This window comes from Leopardus geoffroyi, chromosome A3 (genome assembly GCF_018350155.1).
Source record: "Leopardus geoffroyi isolate Oge1 chromosome A3, O.geoffroyi_Oge1_pat1.0, whole genome shotgun sequence".
Taxonomy (NCBI): Eukaryota; Metazoa; Chordata; class Mammalia; order Carnivora; family Felidae; genus Leopardus; species Leopardus geoffroyi.
In genome coordinates, this window is record NC_059336.1 from 108,114,151 (window position 1) to 108,126,516 (window position 12,366).

The 12,366-nt window shown below is 43.1% G+C and overlaps 1 long non-coding RNA gene across 1 annotated transcript; it reads left to right on the forward strand.

Moving 5' to 3' along the window:
• Positions 1-5,188: 5,188 nt before the first annotated feature.
• On the forward strand, positions 5,189-6,650 carry LOC123579733. The gene is made up of 2 exons (XR_006702925.1): positions 5,189-5,257; positions 5,563-6,650. It is a non-coding gene; the product is annotated as an uncharacterized LOC123579733 (long non-coding RNA).
• Positions 6,651-12,366: the final 5,716 nt, after the last annotated feature.

The following is a 12,366-nucleotide window of genomic DNA, read 5'->3' on the forward strand; positions in this document are numbered from 1 at the left end:
TGGAGAGAGAGCTTGTGGAGAGGCCACCTGACAGGACTTGTGACTTTCAGTCAAGGCCAACAGCTATCCTGATGTGACCCAGAGGAATAAAATTTCCCAGCTCATTCCCCCCTTGTCCCAATCTCCTGTCGGGGCTCCACATTAGCAAAACCCAACCTGAAGCCAGAAGCAAGCACTATTGATGCAGAGTGTATAAGCCAGTCTGCTGGGTCAGTGGGTAGGACAGAGAAGGCCGAGCATGGGTCTAAAGGAGCTAATGGAAAACATTCAGCACAAACCTTGCTCTTTATTCTAGTGGAGGAAGACAAACAGTATAATAATGGCTAACATTCAGCAAAGCCAGACACATCCTAAGCTCACATAACTCACTTTCTCCTCACAATAACTAATGGATTCAAATTAACAGGTGAGGAAACTGAGGCACAAAGAGGAACTGAAGGCATCAAAGCTCTGTCTTCTTGGTCAGTTACTTTTTTTTTTTTTTCCTTTTCTGCTGGAGACCACCCTGGGAGCTAGAGCCATCAACCATCATAATTTCCCAGGACTGTCGGTTTTCCCAGGATGTGGCATATTCAGTACTAAAACCAGGACAGTCCCAGGCAACCGAGATAGTTGGTCACCCTAACCGTGGCTTTTTTCAAGCCTGTAAGAAATCCATATTCACCTCTAGGTTCCTACCTGCTTCCTTCATGTACACAGCAATCAAACATTCTTGACAGATGGACAGATCAATCCTTATACAATTCAAGAGGAGAAAAGAAATGTACCTAAGAGAACTTACTTGAAAAAAAAAGACAAAGTCACATCTAAACTCTAAATAAACCATGCAATGTTTTTGGAAACTACAAAGCAATATTTGGGGAAGATGGAAAAAAGAGGGAAAAATGAATATTATGGATAAAAGACAGAAGGTTTTTTTTTTTTTTTTTGAGTAGTAAAATAAAGCACCAAGACTAATGGTCATCGGGATAAACTGAAATACAGTTGCCAACACATGCGTAAAAAAAAATAATAATAAAATGTCAAAAGAACTGGATCAAAAAAGAAAACACATTATCGAAAGAGAAAAGGAAGAAATAGAGGAGGGGAAAATAATATTAGCATATTCTGTTACACAAAATTAATATGCAATTATAAGCATTTAAGTATTCATGCTATGTAAATGCCTTTTGCAAATGAGATTATAGATTTGCTTGCAAACAGTAAGCATGCTAAATAAACGTAAGGTGCTATTATTTAAACAACAGCAACAACGAATGGATGATATTGGCAGCCGTCCCTACAGAAGCCTCAAGCCTCCAGGAAGATACTGTCTATAAAGAAATTTACACTGCTCACAGCATCCCCACAGCTAGACCGGGGTTAGCAAATGAGAAATAAATATTCCTCTCTGAGTTCTCCCATGAATTGAAGTTGATTGGCTGGCTGGACAGTTGCATGGTGGGTTTCAGGATGGATGTTAAGGGGACAGAATCCTTGGGCTTACGATTGCTGGACAAAAATCTCTCTGTGGGACCAGGACAAATTCAAACAGGGCCTTAGCCCAAGTAAATGGCCCTCTAGCTGCGGTACTCGTAACTGTGAACACATCTGCTGTCCACTCAAGTGCCCTCCTCCCCTTCATCCACAGAGCTGATGAAGCAGAGGGACCGCAGGGGAAACTGAAGTCACTGTGTGTTTAGACCCGTTCTGCAGGACACGGCAAAATCCGAAATGGATTGTGACCTGCTGATAATCTTTCACAGCGAACTAAGTGATCATTGATTAAAAATAGCTTTGAACGTGTATCGCACATCTATTTCAGGCCTCGTTTTATTTGGAATGCGGATAGCGCTGGAAGCCAGAGCGACAGGAGCAGCAGCTGGAAATCTACTCAGACATTCTAGCCAATTCACGTCAAGCCCAGTTGGCAAAATTAATGCCATTCTGCGGTCTCAGGGAAGGAGAGATGGTTAATTATGCCCCACTGCCCAGTGGTTCCCATTATGGACACATCTGGACTGAAAGGCTCATTTGAAATCCCCAATTTCACTGCTTCCCGGAGTCTAAACCGAGTTTAAAAATTGATTTGTGAGGATGAGAGTGTAGTGCATACAAACTGGCTTGCCCACAGACTCTAGGTAGGCTCTAATGAAAGTCTGTCCTGGTTTCAAAGGCTCTTTTATGCCTTGGGTACTCATATTTCCATCGGTGTTTCCTACCAGTTCCTAAAATGCAGTATTTGGACAGGTTTCTCAGTGAATAATAAATAAAACACACACGCCCATCTCCGCACCTCCGGGCTAAGGAGTCTAGTTTCCACGGCGCCCTCAACCACTGCAGGCTGTGATGTTTTCATCTCTCTGATAGGAAGGCGGGCTGGGACCTTGTCTGTTTCGAACAGAAAGCCTTCTAAGGAATGTCTCTGCCCTGCATCCAGGGACACTGCCATTTGTTCCAAGGAAAACTTCCCCCTAAATGATTGCTGGCTCCTGTGTTTGTAGCAGGAATGGTTGAATGGAAATGGCACTGTTGGAGGTGCCATCTTTGAGAAGAGAATCAAAACAGATCCTCCGTCAAACCCAGGGTGGCTATTCAAATCCTACAGGGCTTCAAGTTTAGCAAACCGGTCACTTCCTGTTGCACTTAGATCTCAAATAACACAGGTCCCTTTGCTCCGTTCCAACCTCCCGTGAGACCAGCGGTGTTCAGAGAGCAGATTGCAGCATCAGGCCAGGCAGCAGCCCCAAGGGGGAGACGTACCTTGGTGAGTCGGGTGTCCCTACAGGAGGTGGTATCAGAAACTCTGGGAAGCTGTGTTCCCTCCCTCCCCCCCCCCTCCCTGGAGCTGCCTGATGACTACAGTTCATTTTGAATCTGTTCCTTTACAACAAACCTTTCAAGGCTTCACCCTCAGTAAACGGTAAAAGCTCTTAGGAGGGGGCAGCCACAGGCCTTCTCAGTCACTTACACCTGACGGTGGCTGAGTTTCCAGACTCCTCCTGACAGCAGGGATTCTGACAGAGGAAGAAAAGTTAGACTGGAGAGGGTGAGCACGACCTCCCCCCTAAAGGAAAGCAGCATGAGTACGGCTATTGGGAGGAGGCTCCTCTGGAGACCCTACTGATATGTTTGCCAGGAACTAACGGTGCTCAGTCTGTCCTAATTCGCATAAACAACTTGGTCGATGGATCAGCTTAATAGAAATCAGCCTTTCATAAGAATGAGGAAAATCCATCAGCTGAAGGACTTGAAAATTATAGAGAGCAATATATAAGCTTAATTTCAAAACCGTTTCCGAGCTGCCCGGCTGCCTAACAACGTGCCAGTGAATGCAGGGGGACGGAGCTGTTCCACTCCTGGGAAGCATTTAAACAGCATCTGCATTTGTTCCTGACAACGGAGCCACAGAGGCCACGTTTGCCTCAGGCAGGTGTTGGAAACGGATCAAGTTGGAGGTCCGCTGCATTCTAAGGTTCTGATGGTGTACTCAATTATCTCATGGAGACGCAGGATTCCAACCAAGGACGCTGAGGTCAGTGTGACATCACAACAGCCAAAACAGAAACATGAGCGCCGGAGACTCGTAGGTGTAGGAGATCAGGCCACAGCTCCTCTGTGCCTCTTTGAACTGCCAGGGGACGAAAGAGGGGACTGCAAACTTATCAGGCTGGCCTAGACAGGGAAGTATTTCAGAGGCAGGGTCGCTGTGAAGGACCCCTGACTCACAGCCTCACCCTGAGCTTCCCAAAGGCCATAGGAGAGGAGGTGGTAGCTAGAGGGCGGGCCTCTTGTGTTTCTCTACCATGAAACCAGTAGTGCTGAGACTATGAATGGTTCTTCCAGCCGGAACTAAAGAACCAAGTCAGGGAAAGGGATGATAGCTTGGAGTGGAATTTGGAAGCTAGGTGGCATCCAGATTCGCTCAACACTAAGGTTAAGGGTGGAGCCTGGATTCGGAATCTAATGCAACAGCAAGTGCTTGGGAGGCAAACAGATTTGCATTTAAATTCCACTTCTCCCAGGAGATTTTTGGCAAATGCCTTACACTTTCCAAGCCTCAGTTTTCTCATGGGTAAAATGGAGCTGATGATGCTTCCTTTAAGGAACTGTATGAGAATTAAATTAGATAGAGTACGGGGGAAAAAAAACAAAAGGAAAAGCTGGGCTCAGAGCGGGCATCCTGATTTCTAATTGTCCTGCTTCCTACTCCCTTTGCATCACAGTCCTCCCCGCTGGCTGCAGAATTGAATCACCGGGGAAATTTTTTAAACCATTCCTATGCCTGAGCCTCCCCTGCCCCAGAGATTCTGATGTAACCAATTCAGGATGAGACGTAGTCATCAAAATTTTCAAATATTTAAAAAATCTCCCCAGGAGACTTTAATAAGTTCCCAAGATTGGAACCCCTGCCCAAGTATATCAGAATAAGTATCGTCTTTGGATTCAAAATTTTCTATTATGGTTTGGGCAAATATTTTACTTCTCTGAGGCTTAATTTATTTAGTATTTTAAGAAGGGGATTAATATTCCAATTTTATAGAATTCCTTTGAATATATAGTGAGATATATTTCATGAAGTTCCCAAAAGAAGTAACTGACAATTAATAGATGCTCAATAAATATTCATTTCTCTCCCTTTCTTTTCTTTTTTCCCCCAAAGTTTATTTATTTATTTTGAGAGGGGGGAGGGGCAGAGAGAGGGAGAGAGAGAGTCCTAAGCAGGCTCCACACTGTCAGCACAGAGCCTGATGTAGGGCTCTATCCCACGACTGTGAGATCATGACCTGAGCCAAAACCAAGAGTTGGACGCTTAACCGACTCAGCCACCCAGGCACCCCTCTCCCTTTCTTTTCTTGTCATTAATCAAGGAACACATGTGTTAAAATATAAAATATGAATAAATAAATAAGGCCAATAGACATGACATAGTACCAATCAGACAGTTTTGAAATTAATTACTAACTCCCTTCGGCAAGAGTATCTTACCTATCTTCTGCTACGTAAGGTTAAATCCTAAGGTGGGGCTGGCAAAAATGGCATTCATTAATCCCATTCCTCCCTTCCATGCTCATGGCAGACATCACTAATCAATCATAGCACTCTTTCCCACTGACCCCTAAAGAGGCATCAAATTCCTTTACCATACAGCCTATACTAACAATTAATCAGAGCTGCCATTTGTATTGAAAGACATTTGCCTTCCCTGTCTTAGGTCATGAGCTGCCTCAAGCCTGCAAATGAAGCATACTGCAGAGAAGATTAAGTGGGCTTCCAGGTAAGTGGAGAGAGTGTGGAGTGGAGAGAAATAAAGGCAGACCCTGAGAGTGCCCAGCTCTGTGCCCCCCAATCTGTACTAAGCTAAAATTCTATGCTTTCCGGTGAGTGCAAGGAATGCAGTGGGGAAACAAGTAAACGCCAAGCTAGAAATGAAAGAACCAGCGTCTGCATGGTGCCTAGTGCACTCAAGGTGCGCTCCCCTCCTACGATTTCCAGAAAGGGCTAGCAGACTGTTTTCCAAAGCCAGCTTATTTCTCTGACTCGGAAATGTGAAACTAACTATTGCAGTGTTTCTCCCCTAAGGTGATAGGCAAGGGCTCTGACGAGAAGGCGCCCATGAAGCTCAAGTCAGCGGGGGAAAGCCCGACATCGCTGCCTGAAAGGTTGTCACAGCTGAGACCTCGCACACGCCAAGGACACATGCGGACAGCTGGGATCCTCCTCTGCTGTGCCCACCCAAGGACAGCCAGCTCTTCTGCAGAGGCTTCTGCTGCTACTCCTTGTTGCTGATTAACCCCTTCCTAGGCCACAAGCACGTTCACTTGTCATGGCACCGCCTCAGCCCCTGCTGGGCAACACTGTGTGACCACTTGGACCTGATTCCACAGCAGGCACAGGTGGTAATTCTGATAGCCTGGTATAAAATCTTTCCTTTGGGACCTTAAATAAGACAGTAACTTACTACACTCAATCTCTCCCTTCTATCACAAGTGCTTCCCTTCGTGAAAATTCAGGACCAGGCGCTGGGAAATAGAACCACGGCACACGGCACAGAAGGTGGATTTTGTTCGTTTTCTTTTTTTTTTTTTTTTTGCCTCCAAAACGTTCACCAGGCTCCTTTCCCTTCCACCCCCAGCATGGAGAAGTCAGCATAACGACTGAAGTCACAGGGCAGTGACAGCGTTTGGGAAGCCACACAGAGGGTGGACAGGGAGCCCCAAGGATCCAGGGCAGGGAGGGGTGAGGCACCAGGCAGGAAGGGTGTGGGACGTGGAGCTGAGCAGGAGAAAGACAGCTGGTGTGGTTGGGAGATTGAGCAAATAGGTAAATACACTGAGGATTATACGAGCCAAAATTCTCATTGCCAGAGAAGATATTTATAAACTGAAACAGGAAGTTTAGAAAGAACCCTGAGGTGTTGGACTGGAGCTGAGGTATCAGTATGAACTTATGGTTTTATTAGTGGGTGTCTGTGTGTGTGTGTATGTGTGTGTGTAAATATATACAGACAGACAGATAAATACAGAAATAGTCACAGATGAAAATGTGTACACACGTGTATACCCATATACACATATAATGTACAGTATACATTTCCCATCTCTGTCCACTGAGTGAGTGAGCCTAAAAGCAATGTACCCCACTACCAATTAACACACTGAGTGCCTACATGTCGGTTCCTAAATGTCTTTTATTTTTTTAAGCCAGTTTTAGTAATTTGTTTATTTATTGATATTTTTGTGGGGGATTTTTTCAGGTTTATTTATTTTTGTCTAGAGAGAGCAGGGGAGGGGCAGAGAGAGAGGAAGACAGAGGATCCAAAGCAGGCTCGGTGCTATCTCGTGAATCGAGAGACCGTTACCTGAGCTGAAGTCAGATGCTTAACTGACTGAGCCATCCAGGTGCCCCTTTATTTTATTTTTAAGTCAGCTCTGCACCCAACGTGAGGCTTGAACTCACACCCCTGAGATCAGAGTTGCATACTCCACCAACTGAGCCAGTCAGGTGGTCCCTAAATGTCCTGTATTAAAAGAAACTAGAGAAGAGACTGGGTAGCTCAGTCGGTTGAGTGTCCAACTCTTGATTTGGGTTCAGGTCATGATCTCAGAGTCATGGGATCGAGTCCCTCTTTGAACTCCAGAGTGAGCATGATGTCTATTTGAGATTCTCTCTCTCCTCTCTCCCTCTGCCCCTCCCCACCCTCTCTCTCTCTCCAAAATTTTAAAAGAAGAAGAAACTAGATGTCCTTGGGGAAATGGTGGATTCCAGGGCTGCAACAGGAAAAGTACAAGTTGAACCTGAAACATCATTTATGCCAGAAAATAAGGAAATGCTCATGAACGATGGGGAGATGTCAAAAGGATACAGGAGGCAGCGTGATAGGGTCAAATCTGGGGCAAATAGATGCTCAAACAAGAATAGTAATAATGGATTACAACCCACTGAATAAAATTGGAATCCATGTGTGCATATTCATATACACAATGAATGAATGATTGAGGGAAAAGGAAAGCGTTCTAGTAGAATGCCAACGAATAAACATGGAAGAAATGATGGAACTGGACATTTCACCATCTGGCAACCTTCATAAATGTGGTCGATTCAGTCAATGGATGCTAAGGCCAGTGGTTAGAAGTTTAATAAGGAATAGAAGATCGATTAATCTCGGAATATGTTCCCATAAAACACTAATCAATTATAAAAGCCAAAATGTTGAATTTAGGGGGGAGAGACTCAACAGACAACATGATCAAGTAATCAAGGTGAGTGGTGGGAAGAGGTGACAACATGTGCCTCCTGGTGAACCAGGAAGAACAAGCATTACTTCTGTAGAATTACTTCCCATATAGATAGATAGATAGATAGATATAGATATAGATATAGATATAGATATAGATATATAGATATAGATATAGATAGATCTCCTCTGACCAAGTAATTACATTCCTAGGTATTTTCCCAAGAGAAATGAAAGTATGTCCACACAAATACTTGTACAAGAATGTTTAGAGAAGCTTTCATCATAATAGCAATAAATCAGAAAGATCCCAGATGTCAATTAGTAGGAAAACAGACTGTCCTGTACTTATACAACATAATACTACTGAATAGTAAGAAGGAACAAACTATTAACACAAGGAGTAGCATAGATGAATCTCAAAAACACTATGCTGAGTGAAAGAAGCATTACACAACAGACATATCGTATCATTCCATTTATATGAAGTTCTAGAACAGGTATCAACGGTGGAAAAAAAAAATCAGAGCAGTCGTTGGGTAGGGGGGATGGATACAGAGGTGGAGAAGTGCCCCAGGCAAGAGGCATGAGGGAACTCTCAGGTATGATAAAGTGTTCTCTGGATAGAGGTTTGAATTAAGCAAATGTAGGTATTCGCTAAAACGTATCAAACGGTACACTTAAGATTTGTGCATTTTTGTGTACCAATTTTACCTCAAAAGGAAAGAAAAAGCACTATAAACAAATATTTAACTATAGCTATTGATATGCATGCTGAAGTATTTAGGGGAACATAAGTTGACTGATGTCAGTGACTTACTTTGAAATGCGTCCCCCGGATGAGGTGGGTCACTGGATGCATAGAAAGACAAATAGACACACGATAAAGCAAAGGCAGTAAAATGTTAACTATGCAATCTGGCTCAATGCTCCCTATAAATTTATGTTATCTTTTCTGTATATCTTAAAATTCCCACCGTAAAATGCTGAAAATACATATTTTTTAATTTTTTTTTTAATGTTTATTCGTTCTGAGAGACAGAGAGAGAGAGAGACAGAGCAAGTAGGGGAGGGGCAGACAGTTTAACGGACTGAGCCACCCAGGTGCCCGTGAAAAAGTATTTTTTTAAAAACTTGCTGTGTGGGGCGCCTGGGTGACTCAGTTGGTTAAGCATCTGGCTTAGGCTCAGGTTATGAATGATCTCGTGGTTCCTGAGTTTGAGCCTTGCATCGGGCTCACTGCTGTCAATGCAGAGCCCACTTTGGATCCTCTGTCCCCCCCCCCAACCCCCCCGTCCCTCCCTCTCTCATGCTCTCTCTCTCTCTCTCTCTCAAAAACAAACATTTTTTAAAAGAACTTGCTGTGGACTAAAAGAAGAGGAATGGTGTCACGATGGTGAAACAGCATGATGCAAAGATTTGGATGAGCTGAAAAGCCTGGGCAAGTTGCGTCGGCGTAGGTCTCCCTAGCGTGTGTGCTAAAAGAAACGAGATACAGGAACACCTGTGGGTCAGTTCTTCCCATCATCCTTAGCGTCGCCATCACTCAGAATGCCTACCTATTTGACCACTGACTGATAGCATACTCTAAAACACAAAATCGACCTGATCATTTTTATTTTGTCTCTCTCTGAACGTGTTACCAGTTAACGACATTGCATGAAAACAGCTTGTTTGATGTAAGTGAATGTCCTTTCGTTTCTGTTCTGGATCAGTAGTTATCTCCCAGGGAGTGTGCATCCCAATGGAATGTATTTCTTTTTGTTGCTAGTGTATTATACTGGCAATGCATAATATATCACACTTAATATTCTGCTACATGTTTTGTGCCTATTATATCCCTGGACAGCTTTCCATGTCAATGCATATAAATCACATCATCTGCAAAATGGAAACATGATAGTTGTGAAGAGTAATTTAGTTAATACTTATAAATAATCTAGAACAATGTCTGGCACAGAGTAATTGTTTAGTGAATGTTAACTATTGTTACTCCATTGTACAGGCGTTCCATAATTTGTATAACTTATTGATGGGCATGTAGGTTGCTGCCGATTTTTCCCTATTACAGATAATATGGAATTGAACAATCTTGCACATGTATCTTGATACATATAAATATCACTAGGATAAATTCCTAGAATTGGAACTACTACATCACAGAAAATGTATTCTGTGCCAGTCATGTATCTAGTGCTCTCAGCCAAAGCCCATCCTCCCCCATCCTCTGCTTTATGACCCTGGTGTGGGACTCTTTCCCAGGCTGCCTTGCCGGCTGACCTCGTTTTGGTCTCTTCCAGGAAGATATTGCCTAATCAGGGGCGCCTGGGTGGCTCAGTTGATTAGCCATCTGACTTTGGCTCAGGTCACGATCTCACGGTTCGTGGGTTCAAGCCCCGCGTCAGACTCTGTGCTGACAGCTCAGAGCCTGGGGCCTGTTTCAGATTCTGTCTCTGTCTCCCCCCACTCATTCTCTCTCTCTCTCTCTCTCTCTCTCTCTCAAATAAACATTAAATTTTTTTTTAAAAAATATTGCCTAATCAACCTCCAAAATGGTTGCATCAATTTAAGTTCCCACCAATGGCATATAAAAGGGCATCTTCCGGGGTGCCTGGGTGGCTCAGTCGGTTGAGCGTCCAACTTCGGCTCAGGTCATGATCTCACGGTCCGTGAGTTCGAGCCCCGCGTCAGGCTCTGTGCTGACAGCTCAGAGCCTGGAGCCTGTTTCAGATTCTGTGTCTCCCTCTCTCTGACCGTCCCCCATTCATGCTCTGTCTCTCTCTGTCTCAAAAATAAATAAACGTTAAAAAAAATTAAAAAAAAATAAAAGGGCATCTTTCTGTACTTGTAAAGTGGTGGTGGTGGTGGTGTTTAATACAACTGTAATGCCCTAATCCAGACCTTCTGAGGGAAAATCTAGAGGGGTGGGGCCTGGGTATGCATGTTTTCTAAGAGCATCACAAGTGATCTGCACAGCCAGCTATGAACATTGTTCTAGATCTTTGATTCCCAAAGTGTGCTCCCTAGATCACACCTGGGAGCTTGTTAGAAATGCAGAATTTCAGAAGCTGCATTTTAACAAGCTCCCTGCGGAATCCGCATGCACATTAAAGTTTAAGAAGCTCTGCTCTATAAAGGATGCTGTCAGATGAACAGCAACACATCCAGGTTTTGTGGGACCTAAAGCTCATATAATTTGGGAAACCTTTTTTTACCAAAAGTGAATACAAAATTACAAATGAAAATTGAGTCCAAACTGAATATTCATTTACAATGAAGGAATAAGTCACAATAAAATACTAACTTCCATAAGCTGAAAATATCACAAACATCACAGAATCCAGGGGGAAAAATGACAAAACATGTATACTATTGAACTGATAACACCCATCTATAATATTTTTCTAAATTTTTAGCCATCTTATTATATGATTAACAATTTGTTCTATAATTTTTCTATCTGTAGAGAGACGAAAAAGGTAATGCGGTCTCCGAGAAATGTTTTTCTTAATACTGATAATTTAGAAAAAGTTTTTTTTTCAACTTCCAACTCGTTACATGCAATGTCATGTCAAGTCTTTAGAGTTTTGTCAAATCTGGGATAAGCTCTCTCCAGTGTCTTTCAGCTGTGAGCTAAAAGCGTCATGGTATTTCATGTTTCTTGTGCAGTCACTAGTTTTAAATACCCTTTGTAGCAATGACACTCTATTAACCTTTCTGTAGCCCACGTCTTTGTGTGAGCCATTACTTCCATCCTTCTGCTTATTTCTTTTTTTGTTAATTTTTTAAACCTTTGTTTATTTTTGAGAGAGAGAGAGAGAGATGGAGTGAGAGAGGGGAGGGGCAGAGAGAGAGGGAGACACAGAATCGGAAGCAGGCTCCAGGCTCCGAGCGGTCAGCACAGAGCCCGACGCGGGGCTCGAACTCACGGACCGTGAGATCATGACCTGAACTGAAGTCGGACGCTCAACCGACTGAGCCACCCAGGTGCTCTTTTCTTCTGCTTTTCTATTTCTTGCCCTAGAATGTGCCAATTCACATAAATTTCCTTCTTCTGTTATCATTTTGTGTATATTTTCTTTGCCATCATGCTCCTAATTGTCTTTATGCTTTGGACCACCAAAATTTTTAGCTTCTGTTGTGATCAAATAAGAGAGTTTTCCATATTTTGAAGTTTCTGCTGGTCTTCTTCCTTTTCCAGGAGGATACATCCCTCCCTTCGTATTTGGATTTTAGCGTAACCAACCATTCCAAAAACTGATACAAAATGAATGTGAAACTAAGGCATCCACGGGAGTGCATCAAATACATTTTTAGATTGTGTCTACAATATATTGAGCTACGTAATAGGATAACCAAATTACTCTTCTAACTACATCCATTGCCTTGCTGATGAATATAGGAGTTCTGTCACCAGACCCTTTGGTTCTTTGGGGCTTTTTGATGCACTGTATCAATATTACATGCTATTTCTGAAACCTGCAGAATTCATCTAGACAAGATGAGTCAGTTATGCTAAGACTTATTTTGAGATGCATAAAACCTGCAACATCACAGACTTACTATTTGCAGTACTAGTATTATGGTTTTTGTTCCTACAAACACAGGCTTTCTGGTAAATTCTATTTTCGGCACTTGTAATTTAAAAG